This window comes from Phacochoerus africanus, chromosome 3 (genome assembly GCF_016906955.1).
Source record: "Phacochoerus africanus isolate WHEZ1 chromosome 3, ROS_Pafr_v1, whole genome shotgun sequence".
NCBI classification, from domain to species: Eukaryota; Metazoa; Chordata; class Mammalia; order Artiodactyla; family Suidae; genus Phacochoerus; species Phacochoerus africanus.
In genome coordinates this window covers 158,017,337-158,039,236 of record NC_062546.1, presented here as the reverse complement: position 1 = coordinate 158,039,236, position 21,900 = coordinate 158,017,337, and positions in this window count along the sequence as shown.

The following is a 21,900-nucleotide window of genomic DNA, read 5'->3' as shown; positions in this document are numbered from 1 at the left end:
CAGATATGCAGGATATGAGCCACATCTACAACCCACACCACAGCCCATGGCAACACTGGATCCTTAATCCACTGAGGAAGACCAGGGATTGAACCCGCTCCTCAGAGATACTTTCAGGTTCGTAACCCACTGAGCCACAATGAGAACTCCGAAAATGAGTTTTTACACTAAAAATTTAAATACAGTCAATGAGCTATAGAGTGACTATCAAATTAAGCATATTGCTATACTTTACCTATATATTTCTCTCACAACATAGAGAAAAATAACTTTACAAAATAACTGTACTCATAGCTTGGAAGGAAAGCATTTTCTTCTAATTTCAATAACAGGAAAACAAAGGCATGACTGTGATGAAATCATTCAGTTGCTACTAAAATTAAAACTCTCACATTTATGTCTTATTCTTGATGAGAGAGAAACAAATTTAAAGGCTAGGTAGTGCCTAAACATATTTATTACAATTACTGCCAGAAATTAATATATACTCCAAGTCAAATTAGACTCTATGTTAGAGAACATTTCCAAAACATATTTTCAATCAATTTGATAATTTATATATCAAAAAAAGATGTAGAGAAGACGTAAACATTTGAAAAATCCCTATATGTGCTGGTGGTTTATCTCAGACCTAAATATTTGAAAATAATTTTATACAACATATATATTTTAGACATTTCTAAAGCTTCTGATCTCTTTGGTATATAAGTACTCAGAATGTACTTTCTTTTCAAATGGTTTGAAATGAAAATTTTGTATTTGCTCTTCTGAAGAAATCTTCCACAGCTGGCTGCTTTGAACATTTCTCAGATGTGGTTTTCCAAATAAGAATATTTCCTGTTAGGAAATTTTCTCCATCAGCTTTCTTAAACAGTAAGTCATTTTAAATTCCCATTTAAAATCCCTTACTTGTTTCTACACATATACAAATCAGTGTGTGGTATGATGCTATCAGAATTACCTGCTACATCATCATCACCCTTCTGATGCTTCCAACTTCTAAGCACAAGAACTCTAGAGACAAACAATGTTCTTTCCCTCTTCTTTACTTATAAAATACATAAATGTATTTCAATTACATCTGTATGGAAGAGGCTATAAACAAAATTATGTTATTCAATAACAAAATAATTTTGTAGTAAGAATGTGAAATAACAAAATCTTAAACAATTTAAGAGTAATACAGTAGATCAATCTTAGCAGATAATATTTTATTATAAACAAAAAAAGAAAACTTTATTTCAATATTAGCAACTCAGTATTTCAGTCACTAATACTGAAACTATTTTCTATTAATTCATTCCTCTATAACTATTATTCCTTTTATACAGCTTATTTATATTTATGTTCTTAATATTTTCAGTAATATTATTGCAAAGGAGTGATTTCTTGATAAGAAATAATGCTATTTTTCTCTTTGAAGAGGATATTCATAATAGGGCCTTGAATGCCACTTCTTGGGCAGAGCCCTAGATATCTTATGTTTTCTGGCAAGACAAAGTCCAGAAAGTCTGACTCTGGTCAAATAAGAAACCTATGAAAACAGTCACTAACATTTATAGTCTGCAAAGATGATGTTTTTGGTTATAGAAATAAATGTGAACTCTGTGAACTCTGCTATGCTTTGAAATACTCTTACAAAGAGAGCTGGCCAATAAATCTCTGAAAATTTCATGTATATTCCTTTCTCAATGGCTTTGCTTATACCATTTACCCTTATTTGAATATATATTCTGATCTTCCCAATTTTCAGAAATACAGCATAATGTTACCCAGAATCAAAAACCTTGTTGAGAAAATAAGAGAATTTATAATAAACAGACTGATATGGTCTGATCCTTAGTTTTACCAATAAGTAAACTGGGATACATTAGGGTTTAGATTATCTTGCAAGTGATTAAAGTGAGGATATGGGTGACAAAGAAATGATTAGTGCCCATGCCTGTCTTTTCACTACCATTTAAAACATTTTAAAAACATTATGTGTTTAATTTAATAATTTAATTTAATAATAACAACAAGGACTTAAATACACCTTTTTTTACTTAATAGTCTTTAAAGGGAATGACTTGTACCACCTTATCACTTCCTAGACCCCTAAACCTGAGGCCTATAACACATACTCTTATCTGGTGATGCCTCTTAAATTGCACTGAGGAAACAGGAAAAATCAAGTGCTACCACATTGTCTTAACATGTTCCAGAATTCATTCTCATATTCTCTGCTTCCCTTTGTGTTGTAATAAAAGATTTGCTTATATCAAAGGTCAACCCATCACTTTAGACCCTTATCTCATCCACTAACCTACTACATGGTTTCACACAGCCATTTTCCACCATGTTTCTTCTGCATTTTCATTTCTCTCTTAATAGCTCATTCTTATTAGCATATATGTGTGCTTTAATGAACAAAAGAAAAAATAATCAACACACATGCAAATCTAACACCTTGGTTTTTATCTTTAAAAAATCACTGTTTAGTCAGTGAAGGTTTAAGAGTGAGAACAGGGTATAAATGACTTAAGGGAGTTTGAATTTTTAAAAGATAACTTACATTTCAATGGGTATTCACAGGCAAATGAATTAGGAATCCATTACAATATTTACAGTATAAGGTGGTAGCTTAACTTTGCTAGTTTATGGTAGTGAAGATAATTAGATATCTTGAGAAGGTAAAATAGGAAATTAGAAGGATTGGTCATAGAAACAGGTGACGGTATCAAGAATGATGCCTAGGTTTCTAAAGTGTCCAGGAATGCTCCCATGGATGCTTTTCGCTGAAATACGGAACACTAGATTTGTGATGAGGCCAAGGTTACTCCTGAGGTCAATTTAGAATATGCTATGCTTAAAGGTGAGGAGGCTAAGGCTGAAAATGAGGGAAGAAGCAGGTTTGCCTGTCAGAGGCCATAGTACCATCTGGGTCGGCTACACTGAGCTTCAGCTAGAATCCACATTGGCCCCAGTAACCACTGCTTTCCTGTGGGTGAGCTTGACCAGACAATGAGTAGTTCTGGGATCCAAGCCATGGGAGTATCCCGACACCGTACTGTCAAAGCCCAATTCTAAGATGATAGGTTGATAAGTATTCCTTCTTCTATCTCAAAGTATAGTACATCCCTATCCAAACTTTGTAGGACCACATTAGCTTGGACTGCTGGCTTGTTTCAGATGTGTTGATTGTGTAGGTCTCTCACACCGAGCTCAAGATAAGCTCAGGGCTCTGTACTGACAATTGTTCACTGTTGGTCTTTGGATTAAAATTGTGTTCAAGGGCTGCTACTTTGGCTCACATTTGCCCTGTCAGTGCGCTGTGATGCCACCTTTTGTAAAGAGCATTTGCAGGCAGCAGAGGTGGGGTCACCTGCTTTTTACCTTGTGTATCTTCTGTTGCTAGCACGTGGGACATTAACCCCACCCTGTCCACATTCTCTGTGACACAGGTCAAGTACTCCTCCAAGAGTGTCTGCACCCTATTTCCTCCAAGGGTGCAAGACTATTGGTCTGCAATGTCAACCGCTCCTGTCAGTGGAATGCCTCTGGTTTGGCACTGACCAGTTCATATGCATGATGCAAATGAACTCCTAAAAATATTAATGTGCCTTAGCTTATCTTTTAACATAATTTTTTCTAAGAACTGACTTCCAAACATTTGTAGATGGAGAAATTAATAGATACCTGTATACAGTCGTGTGTGTCCTTAGAGATGGATAGCTATATAATCTAGATGTAAGTAACATCTCTGAAAAAAGGGAGAAAAAAATAGTAAAATATATACATAGAGTTCTGGATTTGCAGCAGTTACAATGAAAGCTCAATTATTTGTTTCTGAAAATATTACAGAAAGTAGTCTCTCTAAATGACAAGTTTCTCTGGAGTATTTAAAATAGTTTAAAGGTTTTTTTTTTATTATTTGTTTGTTTTAATGTTTCTTGTTTATAGCAGGGTAAAGCCATGAGGTTCTGAGGAATAATCTGGCCCACATTTTAAGAAAATATTTAAATGTGATTTTTCTACTTAAAATTAACCTATCTTAAAGTTATTCAATAGTGGAGGGGTGGTTTGTGGTTAAATTATTTCCTCACTAAAGGAAAGTCCTGTGGGCATCTAGGACATCTCTATTTTCTCTAGTAGCTATTTTGATTATCTGTCTAGACTTTAAAATAGGCTTCTAGGTGTGACTAATAGGCCACACTGAAATAGTTTACATCACATTACAATTTCAGATGTTCTCATATACCTTGCCTTAAATTTGACTATACTCATTTTCACTTGGACAAGCATTCCCAGGGTGGCTGTTCAATTCCAACTGAAGTTAATGGATCTAATTCAACTGCCTCTACCCAGATGAAATTCACTTTTAATTCAGTGTTGGCTTTTTTTTTTTTTGTCTTTTTAGGACTACACCCGTGGCATATGGAAGTTCCCAGGGTAGGGGTCAAATCAGAGCTGCAGCTGCCAGAGTACACCACAGCCACAGTAATGCCAGATCTGAGCTTCATACCACAGCTCATGGCAATGCCGGATCCTTAACCCACTGATCAAGACCAAGGATCAAAACTATGTCCTCATGGATACTAGTCAGGTGGGTTCGTTACCACTGAGCCACAATGGGAACTCCCAGTGTTGGCCTTTTAAAAGGATTTCTTTAAGGAGTTCCTGTCGTGGCACAGTGGTTAACGAATCTGACTAGGAACCATGAGGTTGCGGGTTCGGTCCCTGCCCTTGCTCAGTGGGTCAACGATCAGGCGTTGCTGTGAGCTGTGGTGTAGGTTGCAGACGTGGCTCGGATCCTGCATTGCTGTGGCTCTGGCGTAGGCCTGTGGCTACAGCTCCAATTCGACCCCTAGCCTGGGATCCTCCATATGCCGCAGGAGCGGCCCAAGAAATAGCAAAAAGACAAAAAAAAAAAAAAAAAGGATTTCTTTAAATGTTTTGCAAATATGTCTGAAATTAAAAGCAATGGATTTTTCATTTCCAGGAAATGAAAACAGTTATATTAAATGTTTTGTTATAGGAAATATTTCATTTCCAGATACACAAAATCTAAATTTTATCTTGTAATCATGAGAAAGAAAAAAATTAAAGAAAGAAATAAAATCAACTATATTTATACTTCTCAAAAAGAGTAGGAGGGCCTGGAATGTTGAAGGTGTGTTTATAAAATTAAAGTACATTGAAACATTTATTTTTTTCAAGTTTACAAGATGGTCTAAATTCGTTTAGCCCCCATTCAGTGTTTCATTAAACAATTATTTTATGCAAATATTAAAGTAGTATTTCAATATATATTAGATTATAATAACTACTTTATTCTTCTTGGTTATGTGGACACTTTTTTCCAAACATTTTAACTGTACATAAATTGATATAATGTATTTTATATATAAATGAGTATTGTTTACTGCCTACAATGCATTCATTTTAAATTTCAACAACTGTTATTTATTTGCTGAAGACACCACACAAATGTTTAAATTGAATTCATAGTATGCAATCAAAATAAAACAGTAAGCAAAAAGCCCCAGCATTCGCCATTAATACATACAAACTGATAAAAAATATCGATTGGTCTTGTGACAGAATTTTCCAAATTGTTGCACAGTACAATTTTCAAGATTGTCACACTCCATTTTATGGAAAGTTTTGATAAGAAATGATAGAAATGAGTTAGTTTAGCATAGGAAAATTATTTGATTACATCCTTAAGTCAGCTGACTTATTGTTGCTTATGTTTACGGCAACAGAAAACTTGCCCAAGAAGTAGAGTTGAAGGACTTGCAGTTTTGTTCTTTTAATTTTTTTTTTCATAAGGTTATCACACATGTTAAATTTGACTTTATCTTAAATGATGGCTAAACTCTCCTGGTCATTGTTAGAAACAATATGTTGAAAGCCTCTTAACACAATAGCTCATAAAGTTCTCATAATCATCTCAGAAGTGGGACTATTATTATCCTCATTTCACTCCTGTAGAAACTGAGATTCAGAAAAGATAAGACCCTCGCTAAACAACCTGGGATTAGAAGTCAGTGAGAATTTACAGAACACTGTAAACCAAATAAAATGGAAAAAATAAAAATCATTAAAAAAAAAATCAGTGAGGCCTGGCTCTAATTAGACTTTTCATTTTATGGCCACTAAAGCTTAATTCAACCAAATAATAACTTCAATTAAAGGTGGGTACAAGGATTCTGGCTCTGGCTTAAACACTCAGGAATATAAAGGGAAGTTCCTTACATCAGGTTGCACACAATCTAAGGTAGATGCTAAATCCACAACTGTGACTGAGATGTTTACAAAGTACAGGAAAATTACAGAGGTACTTGATTCCCTTAGTCTAAGGAAGAGTCTAGGAAAGGCTCCTATGGCAAACCAAAGTGTCATGCCCCTGCCTTATCTAACAGAGATTGCTAACTGAAGGAGGACAATTCTTTTTTATGTTATAATGTCCAAAAACAAACAAACAAACAAACAAACAACTTCTTGGATAAGCTATCACAATTCTTGAGTTGACAAAAAATTAAAATTTCAAAAACCTGCCAGATAAATTAAAGGAAAATAATCAATAGTCTAGGCTTGAATTATGGGATCCAGTTTGCAACTTCTTTACAAATATCTGCTCATTCCATTCCCTCTGCTATGAGATTTTCCTTAGTTGTCTTGAGTTCTGTGAGTAGCATTATCATCTCCACCCTTACCTAGGATTAAAGTCAATGACTGGAATTCTTGTTTTAATCTTCTCCAGCCCATAGTCTGACCTCATTTCAGTTTTCACTGAGTCTGCTCTAGCAGCATTTTCATCATTACCTTACATCAGTATACTCTTGCCTGAGGAATTTTCCTAAAATATATTTTTTTAAATGTCACACTCCTTCTTAGAAACTTCTGATGTGTTTATATTACCTAATAGAAGTAAATTAAGTTTGTTAAGAAGATTAAATCTCTTCCATGAGCTGACCCAATCTACCTTTTAGTATTCGGATTCCTAATTTCCTAGCTTATCCTTTCTGTATCAGTTAGTGTTTTCCAGAAAAACAGAACCAAGAATTGGCTTATGTGATTAGGAAGGCTGAGAAGTCCCAAGATCTATAGTCAGCAAAGGCAAGACTGATAAAAAGCACATGGTATATAGTTCCTATCTAAGTCTGAAGACATGAGAACAAGGAAAGCCAATGGTGTAAGTTAAGGTCTGAAAGCTGGCAAGCTTGAGAACAAAGGACAACCAATTTTTTAGTTCAAGTCCAAAGACAGGAAAAAAACTCAGTGTCTCAATTCAAGCAGTCAGAGAGGAAGAATTCTTTCACACTCAGCCTTTTTGTTTTGTTTGGGTCTTCGATTGCCTGGATGAAGCCCACCCACATTAGCTAGGTGACAGATTTTTCTCAGTCCACTGATTCAAATGTTAATCTCATCCAAAAGCATCTTTACAGTCATGCCAACAATAATTTTGAACAAATTGTCTGGGCACTTCATGGTCCAGTCAAGTTGATACAAAAATTCGCCATTCTATCCTTCTTCTTTGACAAGTTCTAGTATGTTATAGAGTTTATTTATCTGTTTTTCAACTATGCACCTTATTAGAATATGATTTTTAGGATATCAGGGATTTTGATCTGCTTTGGTCATTGTTTTGTACTCAACATTTAGAACAGTGCTCTACAGAGTATATGCTCACCAAATTGATGCTGGATATATACTGTTTTATGAATGACTAGAATTCAGACTATGATCTATTCCATAAAGTCCCACTTTTAAATACTAATTTTGAATACATTAATTGATCATTAATGTCAAGAAAGTATGGTTGATTATAAGTATGATGACTTCAGAAGACAGAAAACTTAGTCTTTTCTGGAGTAGTCTAGAAAGCTTTGGAGATGAGACAAACTGGGCCCTAAAGAACGAGTTGGGATTTTAAGGAGTCCAAAAGAAACCTAACAAATAAGAAGCCAAGGTTTAGATAAGTACTCAGAAGAGAAAGAGTGGGAACATAAAAAGATGGGGCTGAACAATCTTGAAATAGTGAGAACTGTCTGTACATTTTTGAAAGAAAAAAAGCAATGAGATTTTTTATTAATGATATTTGTGAAGAAAATGTCTGAAATAAAGATTTTAGGCTCTGGGTCACATTTTAGTTTTAAAGGCTAAGTCCAGAGATGTGACATCATCTCATAAGGAAAAGAGAGTCTTTAAAGAAGATAACAGCACTACATATGAAATAAAATATAATTAAATTGATCTTATGGTGATAAATAGCTTATAATGAAAAAGAGATTGGGTAGGGTGCATGCGTGTGTGTGTGTGTGTGTGTGTGTGTGTAATGTGACTGATAATGTATTCACCGCAGCATTAGTTCTTCCACTGAGGAAAAGTAAAACAAACTATTTTCACATAAAATTACTTTTGTTACAACATGCTTTCATCTTTGAGAGATGAACTTATGGTGACTAATAGAGTTTAGGGTCTCAGTAAACATTGCCTTCTATATCCCTTGATTCTGCTGTTTAATATTCGGGGCCCAGTCTGATTTCCAGACTGTAACTGAGAACAGGAACTGAAAAACTGACATATAGATTCACGCCTCTTGACAACAACCTTAAACATTTCTTTGCTTAGATCATTCTTATAGTTTCCTAAAAATAAACTGGAAGTTAAATCCTCTCTCAATTTATTGGACAGATCAAGCCTGTAAAACCATTTTTTATTAAATATCTTAGAAAAAAAAGTAACAGGCAATGAATTAATGTCTTGGCTATACTTTAAGCAATAGAGATGTATGCTCTTTCCATTATTTTATATTACTTTGTTATTAACGTCAGAGCCATTTCCCTGGTTATAAAGACAACTTTTCCCTCCCACTTCCATTACTTGGAAAAGTATAAGGTAAACATGAAATGATAATAGTTTGAAACAGCAAATGGTGTGTGTGTGTGTGTGTGTGTGTGTATGAGAGCAAGGGAGAGCATGCACACGTGTGCTAAATACATGACTGCATTAGGAAAGGAATTAGGACTAAAAGCAGAGTGACAGCAGAAGGAATGGAAAAGGACAGAAAAACCCAAAAGATGTATCCTAAAAATAAATATAAGTTCAATTTTTGTTAAAACAAGTTCACTAAAACTACATGCATCCTTCTGTCTGAATTCAGAAATAGAAGATTTCTCTCAAAAGAGCCTATGATTCACTGATTTCAAGTCGTGGTTGAAAAGCTTTGTAAATGAATCCACTGCCACAAGTATAGTTACTGGTAAAAAGGCAGTCACTTTTGCATATTTGTCTTAGAATTGGAATTTTAAAGTATTTCATATGATACAAAGTTTTAATTTTTTCTAAGAAGAATACTTTTATAATATATTTTTAATTTATCTATACCTTACTTAGATCTACACTAAGGAGACACTGAGTATGGGAAACACAAGATTCAACATAATAAAAGATGAAAGATAATTTTTTAAAGTAAGTAATTTTTAATTAAATGATGTTTCCAGTTCGACATATATTATAGAAAACCATGATTTATGACTAGAATTTTCTGATTTAGAGAGATGAAATCTGACTGAATATATATTTAGGTATATTTCCAAACATAAAATGTATATCCCAAATTACTCATTAAGTTGAATCTTAAAGGTTCTAATTTTCAAGATGATATTAAAAAGATGCTCTATGGTTCGACTGAGTTTTCAGTGTTTGCTATTCTGTTTTACAAAAACTGAATAAAGATTTTAGGCTCTTGAGTCACATTTTAGAGTTTTATTCAATTTACTTTTATAATTGATGAAAAATCAATTATAAAGGCACTTTACAATTTTGAGTACATAAGTCACTGTTTAGTAACAAATAGTATGTCCTCAAGTGGTTCTTTAAAAGTGGCCTACCACATAAAGAGTCATAAACAAAAAATACTGATTTCTTGAACTGCAGGGACTATAATATCTTTTTTAAAATGTCCTCTGGGCTTAAAAAAAAAATGATCAGAGGCATAATATTTGAAATCTATGGTATCCTAACAAAGAGAGGAGCAACTGGTCTTTCCAACTGTATTAGAAATGATCATCTTGGTGGAGGATGGAAAGAATGTGGTAGCTGAAGTTCCAGCATCTGTGGTATGGCAGTGAGAGCTGAGAGGGCTGCAAGATCCTGAAAAGACACCACAGATGACAAAGCTGACGTCAAGGGTGTAAAAGCAATTTTAGCTAAGAGATTTTCTAAGGCACAATTTACTGAGAGGATATCTCAGTTTTTGGAGAGATGCAGAAGATGAGAAAATGGCAAGAGTAACTTTGGAGTCAGTGTTGCTAACTGGAAGAGACAATTGTTTAAGAAAAAGAAATGAAAATGTACTGGGAGAATGGGAGACTAAAGAAGTGCAAAGAAGGAAAGAGGAAGTGGCCCAGGCAGTCTGAACTAATAGTTCCTCCAAGGAACTGGAACCTAGAAGTCTTCCATTCATTATTTTTCCGAAGGTTACTGGAATTTACAATCATATTAGGAATATTACGGTACCCACGAATAAGTGTTAGAAATAGAAATAATATTTTATCTGTGAAAAATAAAAGGTTTTAAGCTTTAAAAAAAGCATTACTCCGATAAGCAAAGAAAACTTTAAGTAATAAACACTTCTATGTGAAACTATTACTGAATATCTTGATGAACATGCTAAAAGAAAAATGTCATTGTGTTTTATGTAAATTATTAAATTCTGAGGTGTAATTTTATTTTTATTCGCAGTAAAATACAAATTTTGTTATTCTATTTACTTTCATAGAAAAACATTATATGTTAATATGTTATCTGCCTCTAACACCTCTCTCTTTCCCTACCTTAAACACACACACACACACACACACACACACACACATCAAATACAGGCTTTTCCCACAGGAGAAAGAGTTCAGGTTTGAATCTTATCTACATGCCAAAAAAATTGTATTTGACTCAGGTGTCATCCCAGCCACACAAAAATACTGCAGACAAATCTCTAAGATTCTATCTGTGAATTTCGATGCATTATTTGCAGAGTACTTTTGAAGCCCAGAAGCAAGAGTGAATGGACCATGAGTGATAAATGATGTAGACTTTTGAAATAAAGACTAATGACACCTCTATAGGCTGATTCTGTTATGTGTAATCTCTGAAATTATATTTAGAACAGAAAAGGGATAGTATCAATTATGCTTGAATGTATTAAAGAAGCATGCTTCCTAAAGGAAAAGAGAGAGAATTTCTCCTAAGTTAATATTAATATATCATCATAGCTTTTTAGCGAAAGAGTCTACCAGAATATATTTTGAGCTGGCTTTCCATATCCATTACTTAAAATTGTATCGGTAATCTTGGTAATGAACAAGGTGTACAATCTAGATTTCCTGGAGACATTAGCACATCAGACTTTGCTACATTTTTAATATCTGAAAGGAACTGATTTCAAAATTATTTTAATGCTCATCAACTATAAATAGGATGATGATGATTAAGGAATTGGCCCTTGTTGGAAACATGATTTCCTGAGACATTTAATAAGGGAGCTTACAAAAAAATATATTGAAAACCATAACTGCCATGATTTCCAGGTTTAACATGTAGGATTTAAATTTAATGATAAATCTCTCACAGCTTCCCCAGAGTGTCTGACATACCATAGATATTTAAATGTTTGTGAATTAAATATAAGACTGAATTTCCAGGGCCACTTCTTTTGCTCAGATTCCCATGATGTCACAATTTTATATTGTGCATCTGGAAGTCCCTGAACCAGGGATCAAACTCGTGCCACTGCTATAACCAGAGCCATGGCAGTAACAATGCTAAATCCTTAACCTACTGCATCACCAGGGAACTTCTGGGCTAACCTTCTAAATCAGGGACTTGAAAGCTTTTTCTTTAAGGGGCCAGATACTACATGTTCTCAGCTTTGTAAACTATATGGTATCTTCTCAAATATTCAACTCTGCTATTTTAGCAAAAAACAAAAACAGAAACAAAAACTTACATATACAAATGACAATAGCTGTATTTCTTTTTTGTGTTTTTTTTTTTTTTGGCTTTCTTTGGGTGGGGTGCACCAGCAGCCTATGGAAGTTCTCAGGCTAGGGGTTGAATCAAAGCTGCATTCGCTGGTCTATGCCACAGCCGCAGCACTCAGATCTGAGCTGTGTCTGTGACCTACACCACAGCTCATGGCAACACCAGATCCTTAACCCACTGAGAGGGGCCAGGGATCACACCCGCAGTCTCATAAATAGTGGTCACGTTCATTACTGCTGAGCCCTGAGGGGAACTCCCCATGGCTTTATTTCAATAAAACTTTCTATACAAAAACAGGCAGTGACCCCTGGGTCCAGGTTTGTCAAACCTCTCTTCCTTCTCCAGGCTTCCTATTTACATACTTCCCACCTGTGGTTAAGACATGTGATCCAACGTGCATTAGGGCACCACACTGAACTCACTGGGGTGTTCCTTAGGGTAGTTTAAATTTTCAGGGGAAACATGGTAACATTTGTCAGAGGCCACATGAACAATTATTATTCTGTGGCTTGGACATGACTACTTAATAAATAGAACTGCTAAGTTTTTTGTTTGTTTGTTTCTCTGGCTTAGCAGGACCTTAGAAAAATTACTGAAACACAAAAGGACCTTTTTTTCCTAACAGTACATTTATTAGTTAATGTCTTTTTGGAAAAAAAAAAAAACTTAATAACTAAGTAAGTAGGAAAGGAGGAAGGATATTCACTATGATTTCTTAAGGTAGTATTATTGTGACATTGAATATTAAGTGATTCTTTTATATATATATATGTTGCTTTTTTTCATTATAGCTGGTTTACATTGTTCTGCCAATTTTCTACTGTACAAAAGAACGTTGAATTGAGATAGTTTGGAGATCTCTCCTCTAGTCTGTCCAATTTTCTCGCATGCATACATTTTCCTAAAATACCATTTCGATGTAATTTTTTTGCTGCTCTAAATCCCTCAATAACTTCTCACTGATTACAGAAAAATGAAAACAAATAAAACTTCCTAGTTTACAGATCCCTGTTTTAATACAAAACTACAATTCAAAGATCACATTTTATCATAACTCAAAAATCAATTAATCCAGGAAATCTTGAAATATGGGTCTTTTTAGACAGGAATTCAGGGAAGAGATATCACAAAATTAGAGGAAAAAGTGAACAAAGTACAACTGAAGGGACAGTGAATAAATCAATATGATCTATAGAGAGATTATGAAGTAATTCAACAGAAAGACAAGAGAAGGAAGTGGACCACATGTGAAGAAAAGCACCAGGTAAGACTCAGCAACATCTGTACAGGAAATTCTTGTTAGATTATTAATATTATATTAAAGTATCAGTTCTTAATGAATGATGCTAGATAGGCAGGGTATTGTGTGCCATACAATGGGGTCAGGATGTCATCTTGTACATAATGAAGATCAATTAGAGGGTTTTGAGAAGGTCAAGTTTTGGTTTTGGGTTGGTAATTAGAACAGCAATGTTGAAGAATTGGAAAGATTGGAAACCAAATCAGGAAAAGGAATACAAATCATAATAAAAATTAATCAAGCCCTTACTCAATTGTCAGGCAATATCCTAAGCATTTTACATGTATGTACTCATGCCTGCTTCTCAGAGTAAATTTTTAAGATAGGTTCTATGATGATTTTTTTTTTCTATTTTACAGTCTAAGAAACTAAGGCACAGATACAAGAAAGTTATGGAGTAGGTAAGTAGAACAGTTGGCAGATACAGCCCAGTACCCATGCTCTTAAGGCATTATATTCATTGGTTTTCAAAATTTTAAATGAGATATAATTTAGGGCCCACTTACTACAGTAGCAACAGTGTGAAGAGACTGGAAAACCAGAAATATTCAACTCATAGGACTTAGTGATTAATCACCAAATGCAGAAGGACACTTCTATGATGTTCCTCAAGTTTAAAGTTGTGGTGATTATATCTACAGTGGGGATACAAGAGGAGGAAGTTTGCTCTGAAAAATAATTTGTTCAAGATTAAACATGCTTAATTTGAACTGCTGAAATATCTAGGCATAGAAATTCAGTAAGAGGCTTTACATACATGTTCAACAGCTCTGTCAAAGTTACATGCTTACAAATTTCCAGAATTGCCAGTGATGATAGTAGATACTATGAGATCATCCAGATAAATTGAATAAATTGGGCAGACCAAGGAGAGAACACAAGAGTATATTAGCATCTAAGAGAGAGCTGAAGAAGAGTCACAAAATTGAATCCACTAGTTGTACCACCTCTTCCTCACCTTCCATTTCTACCCCGACTCAAGAGGTCTGGCTTCTTCTGATAGAACACAATTCTATGCTCCACCTAGTTTTGCTTCACAGCCATAAGCCATCGGAGTTCTATAAATAGATTGCTAGTTTTTATTTCCATGTTATTGGGAGTTACTTGAGAAACAAGAAAAGGGAACTTCTGGAGAGGCAGAAATAGAGGGTCTGAGCTCAATATTCATACTATGGACAGATCATGCAAAGTTTTTCTTTAAATGATAATTTGAATGCAAATGAAAAGGGCACCATTTCTCCATGGCTGGCTCTGGACTGCTGAGAATGCTTATTTTCTTTATTATCTGGCCTCACCTTAAACAACTAACCATTAACTGAAGTAACTTGATCATGTGTTTCTTGGCAAATTTAAACTGCTTAATCCACACACAAACATGATGGTCCACAATATATATTTCTGCTCTTTTTTAGACATAGTTGCAAAAATCATAATGTAAGCCAGTTAGGCATGAGGAGGAATCCTTGCAAAGGACACTGGAAATCTTTATGAGACAAAAAAAGGAATGCTGTTGGCCTCAGGAACATGTAGAGACTTCAGAAACCTTCCCTATCACCAGTCTCAAGCTTGAACAATGGATTCCGTCTTCTCTCTTACTCCCAAACTAGCATTTTTCTTACTTTCTAGGTGAAACAGTAGTAAATATGGTTTCAAAAAATGATTGAGTTTAAAACCTTCAGGTATTAGACAGAGATGGCTGTAATCACTTATAATCACAAGCCTAAAAATTCCAGGGAAGAGAAACGTGCTGAAGATGAGGTGGCTTAATGGTAATACTACCACTTGGGCACATCATTTTTAGTAATTTCTGGGATCTTATTCAAAAAGAATTAGTAGTTGTTAAGAGAGAGGATCCCAAGAGTTCTTATCACAAGAAGACCTTTTTCTTTTCTTTTATTGAATTTATATAAAATGATAGATACTAACTAAACCTATTTTGGCAATTATTTCACAATATATGAAAATCAAAACATGCTATATACCTTAAGCTTTTGTAGTGATACATTTCAATTTCTCAATAAAACTGGAAAAAAAGAATTAGTAAATGAGACATGGGATAGCCTTTTAAACTTCTACTAGATTCTTCTATGGTGTTGATCCTTGCCCTAAGTCCACAGTAAGTCTTTATATCATGTATATAAATTTATATTTCCACAAGTCAGTTGCTAACATTACAGCTACAGAATCAAGTGCTAACATTCATCCTAAGGCTATGGAATAAATTCTACATATAACATTTTCATTTTAAAATCATTTGGCTCATGCACCAACATTGGTTTATATGACATTTTGCTACTTAAATCATCACCAGATTCCAGAATCTTCTTTTTACAATAAAAACCTACCTAGCCAGTTTGTTCCTTAAATGGATGCTAAATGATATAACTGAAATTCTTCAACTTAAAAAAAAAAAAAAAAAACACAGGTTTGCTTCAAAGGAGGAAAATCTTTTAAAATATTTTATCCTCACTTCTATTCTTTATTGAGTAAGTTGCACTGGACATCATGAGGCATCTGTAATGACTAAAAATCTTGCAGTGCTTCCATATCATCTTTCTCAGCACAGCCCATAAGAGAGCAATGGAATAGATTGAGATGAATGCAAGACCTTCACCTGCGTTAAGACCTTTGCCATAAAATTCCTAATGATGATTTTTACTCCCATCTGTCCAACAAGAAATGCTAATCACAATTTTAGATTTACCAAATGACAAGAGAAATTATCCATGCTGTTATTAAGGTGGTATATAAAACACATTTATTTAAAAACTGTCTCAAATTGTCTCATATCTTAAACCTATCTGGTAACATGTAACAGTGATACTTACAGTATGTTGCTCACAAGATTCTCCTGGGGATAAAATGAAAGTACAAGTGTGAATGCGCTTTAAAAAAAAGGTGAAAGATACATTATCTATTATTTTAAACCTATCTGGAATTGTTATGGTAAATATGAATTGGTTAAAAGTTATATATGTCAAACTCTAAATTTCAAAGAAATAAGTTTACTTGGGATAAAAATTCATGAAATTCTAGTTTGACAATTTGGACACATTTCAGAATTTAAAGCCAGTGTCATCATTATTCAGACAAAATAGAAACACAGAAGTTGTAAATGTATGTTTGTATGTGTGAATGCTTCTGTATATAGGTATGCATATATCTATATATTATATAGCATTAGATATCATGTATATATTATGTAACATATAACATTTGTATATGACACATATGACATATATATCTGTACATATACATATAGTATATATTTAGATATGTAGTTATAAAGATATTGCAGTCATATTTTTGGCACTACACTATTACATATCATTTGCATATATTTATTTAATTAGAGTTTTCATGTGTTCCTTCAAAAAAATATAAAGCCATATAAGGTAAATATAATCGTCTCCATTTTATGGAGTTCTCTTGTGTTCCCTTGCGTTAAAGGAGCCACTGCAGTGGCTGGAGTTACTGCTGTCATATGGGTTTTGTCCCTGGCCTGGAGAACTTCCACATGCCATGGGCACAGCCCCCCCCACCAAAAAAAATTCCCATTTTGCATATGAGGAAATCAAGGCTTAGAGAAATAATATAACTTGCTCATGGTCATAGTCGTCACTGAAATTCAAATTGATCTGATGAAAAGTATGTACTCTATCCACTATATCATGTTATTTTGTCTTTCAAAGCTGTCATAGCTTATAATTTCTTTCTATATAATTGTTTTTCCTAATGTCTTAATATATTCCACTAGTGGCTTATTCAATCTAATCTTTAAAAGTAGGTATAGGAGTTCCCATTGTGGAGTAGTGGAAATGAATCCAACGAGGAACCATGAGGTTGCAGGTTCCATCCCTGGCCTCACTCAGTGGGTTAAGGATCCGGCAAGTTGCCATGAGCTGTGGTATAGGCCAGTAGCTGCAGCTCTGATTGGATGCCTAGCCTGGGAACCTCCATATGCCAGGGATGCAACCCTAAAAAGCAAAAAAAAAAATAGGTATAAAACACTTTTGGTGATTTTATCACATTAGGTTAAAAGTTTTACTCATGGTAATTATCAATAATCTCGGTGAGTTTGCTATGCATACACAGGTTTTTTAAATTACACAGGTTGGCGATACATATACACACATAAATCTTATGCAATAAGAAATGATGTAAAGGGTAAGGAACCATGGTACAGATACGGAATATAGAGTCAGTAAACTGGCTACTATGAGATAGCACTAAAATGTTCTTCCATAAAATAGGATTAATATACCTTTTTAAATCAACAGTTGTGAGAATGTAAGAAGATAACATATGTAAAAAAGGTTTCATAAATTGTAAGAAGCTCAATAAATATTAGAGGAAATTATACTAAAATTAAATCATGAATTTTGAATACACTGTGAATTATTTATATGATTAAAATATATCTATACTTAAATATATATACTACAAAATATATAACCATAAATTATTCTTACTATATAGCTATCACTTATATAGCAACATATTAAAAACCTTAGCACTTTAATTTGATATTCTAAACTCTTGATAATCTACTAGGAACTAATTTGCATGAAGTTTGTTCTTTCCATTGTTATACTATCAGTAAAAGAAACTCAGTTCATTCTGTGTAATAAACACATTTTGAACAAATCTCAAGATATATTTGCTTCATTTCTCTTATAGTTTTGGGTAATTCTCTGTTTTCAAATTAAACAATTATTAAGAAAGTTGACATGGTATTTAAAATATATGTACTGTTCTTGAAAATGTCTCCAAACATTCCAAGTTATTATTATTATTATTATTATTATTATTATTATTATTATTATTATTTTTGCCTTTTTATAGGGCCACTCTGTGGCATATGGAGGTTCCCAGGCTAGGGGTCCAATCAGACCTGTAACCACCGGCCTACACCAGAGCCTAGCAATGTGGGATCCAAGCCACGTCTGTGACCTACACCACAGCTCACGGCGATGCTGGATCCTTAACCCACTGAGTAAGGCCAGGGATTGAACCCGCAACCCCATAGTTCCCAGTCAGATCTGTTAACCACTGCGCCACAGTGGGAACTCCCAAACAGTCCAAGTTATTAAAGTCTACATAGTTCATTAGTATTTCATACTACACTGACAAATTTGAATTTAGAGTCTACCAATACATCAGAATTCAATGTCAAAAACTGAAATATGTATATAATTTATGTAACCAGAACATTTACATTTGTTTAAAATTTTCCCTTTCATAATCTCTTGATATTTCCAATCATCCTATAAAAAATTGCAGAGTAAGTATTTTTTTCTACTTCAAAGTGAAATATATGTACTCTAAAGTACTTTGCCTGAGGTTATACAATTTTCCTGCACATGACCCAGGGCTAGAATCTTGATCACCTAAATCCCTGTAAATGGAAGCAAGATGTTTCCTTAAGGGCTAAAGGAGCTGATTATAGTCATTAGACTTGCTATAATCTCTTTATAAGTGGTATCAAGCAGGAATTTTAAGTATTTTTAAGTAAGAGCTTTTCTATTTCCATGACAACACTGTATAAAAGATAATGTAATCTTGACTAAATGAAAGTACATTTATTGTGATGCACCACTGGAGAGGCATTTGATAATATGTGGATGACATTAAATAATCATTGAATGCATGTGATATAAATTTTGTTATTTCTACATAATACAAGCTGAAGTGATTTAACATAATAATATTCACCCAGTCAACAACTCCTTATTGTGTGTTCAGTATGTTTCAAGCACTGCTTTAGGTATTCAGAGTTCATCAATGAATCATACATATATTCCTGATTTTTTTTTAATTAACTTGGTAGAAGGAATGACTGACTTTAAATTATAAAGTAAAGTATGTTGGATGGTAATAAGTTTTTATGGAAAAGGAAGGCAAATCGAGTACTGTCAATAAGGAGTAACAAAAATGCAGTGGAGGGGTGGTTGTTAGGTAGGAATTTTATAAAGCATGGCTGAGAAAAACATCAATGAGAAGATGAGCAATGACTTTGACATGATAAATGGTAAATCATACAGATTCCCAAAGAAGAGAGCTCCAGGCAGAGGAAATTACTGTAGAAAGGGCACTTAGTAATATGCCTATTGTCCCAGTGTATTTGAAGAAAAAAAAACAAAGCCAGTATGACAGCAGAAGAGAGGGCAAGAGGGGGCGCAGTAGGAAGTGTGGCAAATTGAGAAGCAGGGAGACCAGTTAGGAAGCTAATAATCTAATTCCAGGAAGAGATGATGGGTAGTTTGAACAAAGCAGAGGTGAAAAGAGATTTGATGCTAGGTGTATTATGAAGGGAGAGCAAGTATGATTTCATGACAAACTGGATATGAAATGTCAGAGAAAAAGTGGAGTCATGAATGACACTAGTGTTTCTGTGTATAGGGATAGCGCTATTATCACTGAGATAGGGCAGCATTGGAAGGAACAGGTTTAGGTCAGGGAGCTAAGTGTTCAGTTCCAGGCAAATGGTGTTTCACATGCCTATCAGTTTCATCAAGTAAGCAAATGGATATAAAACTAGAGCTACAGAAAAGGGTCTGGACTGAAGATATAAATATGAGATTAGCAGGCACAGAAATGATATACAGTATCAAGAGACTGAATGAAATTAGCAGAGAGAGTGCTAGTTAATACCGAAAAGGGCCAAGGACTGAGGACTTGATTACTACAACATTAATAGTTTTATGGGAAGAGAAAGAATCAGTAGAATATAACTGAAAAAAAAAAAGTGTTTCCCAGTGAAGTAGGAGGAAAAGCAATGAATTATAGTTTTCTAGAAGCCAAGTGAAGAAACTATAACAAGATACAGCACAGACCAAGATAAATAAGTACAAAGAACCAGCTACTATCAACAAAGAGTTCAAGAATAATTTCATTGAGGGTGAAAGGTGAAAATTTTTTTGGGGTGACTGAATAGAGAAATGGAAAGAAAGTTATTAGACATTGACAATGTAAAGAGAATTCTTCTGATAAACCTTTCTACAAAAGAAACAGTAACAGGTTTAAAAAAAGTTTTTTTACTGTTATTATAAAAAGATGGAATGAATAATATCTTATATGTCATTGGGGATTGTCCAGTAGATAAAGGGGAAAATCATGATGTAAGAGAGAAGATAATTGTAGAACCAAAATTCTTGAGCAGGGAAGAGAGAATGGGATGTAGTGATCAAGCAGAGGGATTGGCTTTAGATTACATCAATTTAATTTGATGTACCACGCAATGCTATATTTAAGCATGCACCCATATGCCTTAAATTTGGTTCCTATATATTTGAACATATTTCTAATTTAATGCAAATTAATGATTGTACAAAATAGTTTGTTTCTATTTTCTATAACGATCCATCTCAACAATGTAATACTCAGCTAGGTATAGTTAAACCATGTTCAAAGTTTAGACTTGAAACATGTATTTAAAATGACTCATTCAACAAATGCTTTCTGATTATTTGCTGTATCTTTTAATTCTCTCCTGAATAGGCACTGCTCCTTGTCAAGGGCATGTATTAAAAAAACGCTAATTAGAGGTCATTGGATTTCACATCTATATAACTGCTTTAAGTTTTTGACTAGATTATAGCAATGAAAAGACAGACTCAATTCAAAAAACCAATAAGTGAGAAGAACCTGAAAATAGATGCTTTTAAATTTTAAAAATTTAAAGCATTAATTTAAATACTTGGGTTTTTAGGATATTTTGGAGACAATTATGATATGATTTTCAATGTCTGATTTCTTAATGAACCAGAATTTTCGAGATAATTTTTGCTTCTTAAAAGAGCTCAACACTTTTTTTTAACTTTGTACATGCAATGAATTGATCTGTTAAATATTAAGGCATCTCTCCACAGCATAACAACAACAAACTGTTAACTCTTGAAAGGATTAGAGCAGATATGCAATATAAAATAGATAAAATTTTAAGCTACCTCATCAAAAGACTATTTTCATAAAAATATTTTTTAAATACTGACCAGAGTTAAAATTGAATATTAAATAAACTTATTGTTTAAAAGAGACATATGCGAACATTTTCCTAGAGTAGTATAACAGTATTTTTGTCTAGTTCCATGTCTTCATTAGATAATAAAATTTAATTGTGTCTAAAAATATTATAGTAATATCTGTGTATCCTTATCCAATTAGTTTGAATTTTCCAATCTTTCTTTGAGTTTATTTTGTGTTTTCTCATAACTTTATAATTGTTAATTATTATATTTTAAAATAGTATATTTAAATTGTCTTGGTATTATATTGCTTCCTAATGTAATTTTTATATATTCATGTATATTTATAAACATGTGTACCTATTTCAAAACAACTCCCATACCACCAAAAACTTATCACCAATTTGTGGCTTTTAAGTGTCTTTCATTCATTTTGCACTTGTGATATTCAACACTTTATTCCCTTCAAATATTATGTTACTGCATAATATATATCTTCTTATCTATCATCATTTTCTCATCTTAGAGGCATTTGCACCTTCTCAAAACTCCATTTTTCCAATATTCTAGTTTGTGAAGCTGTCTGCATGAAGAACCTTTATC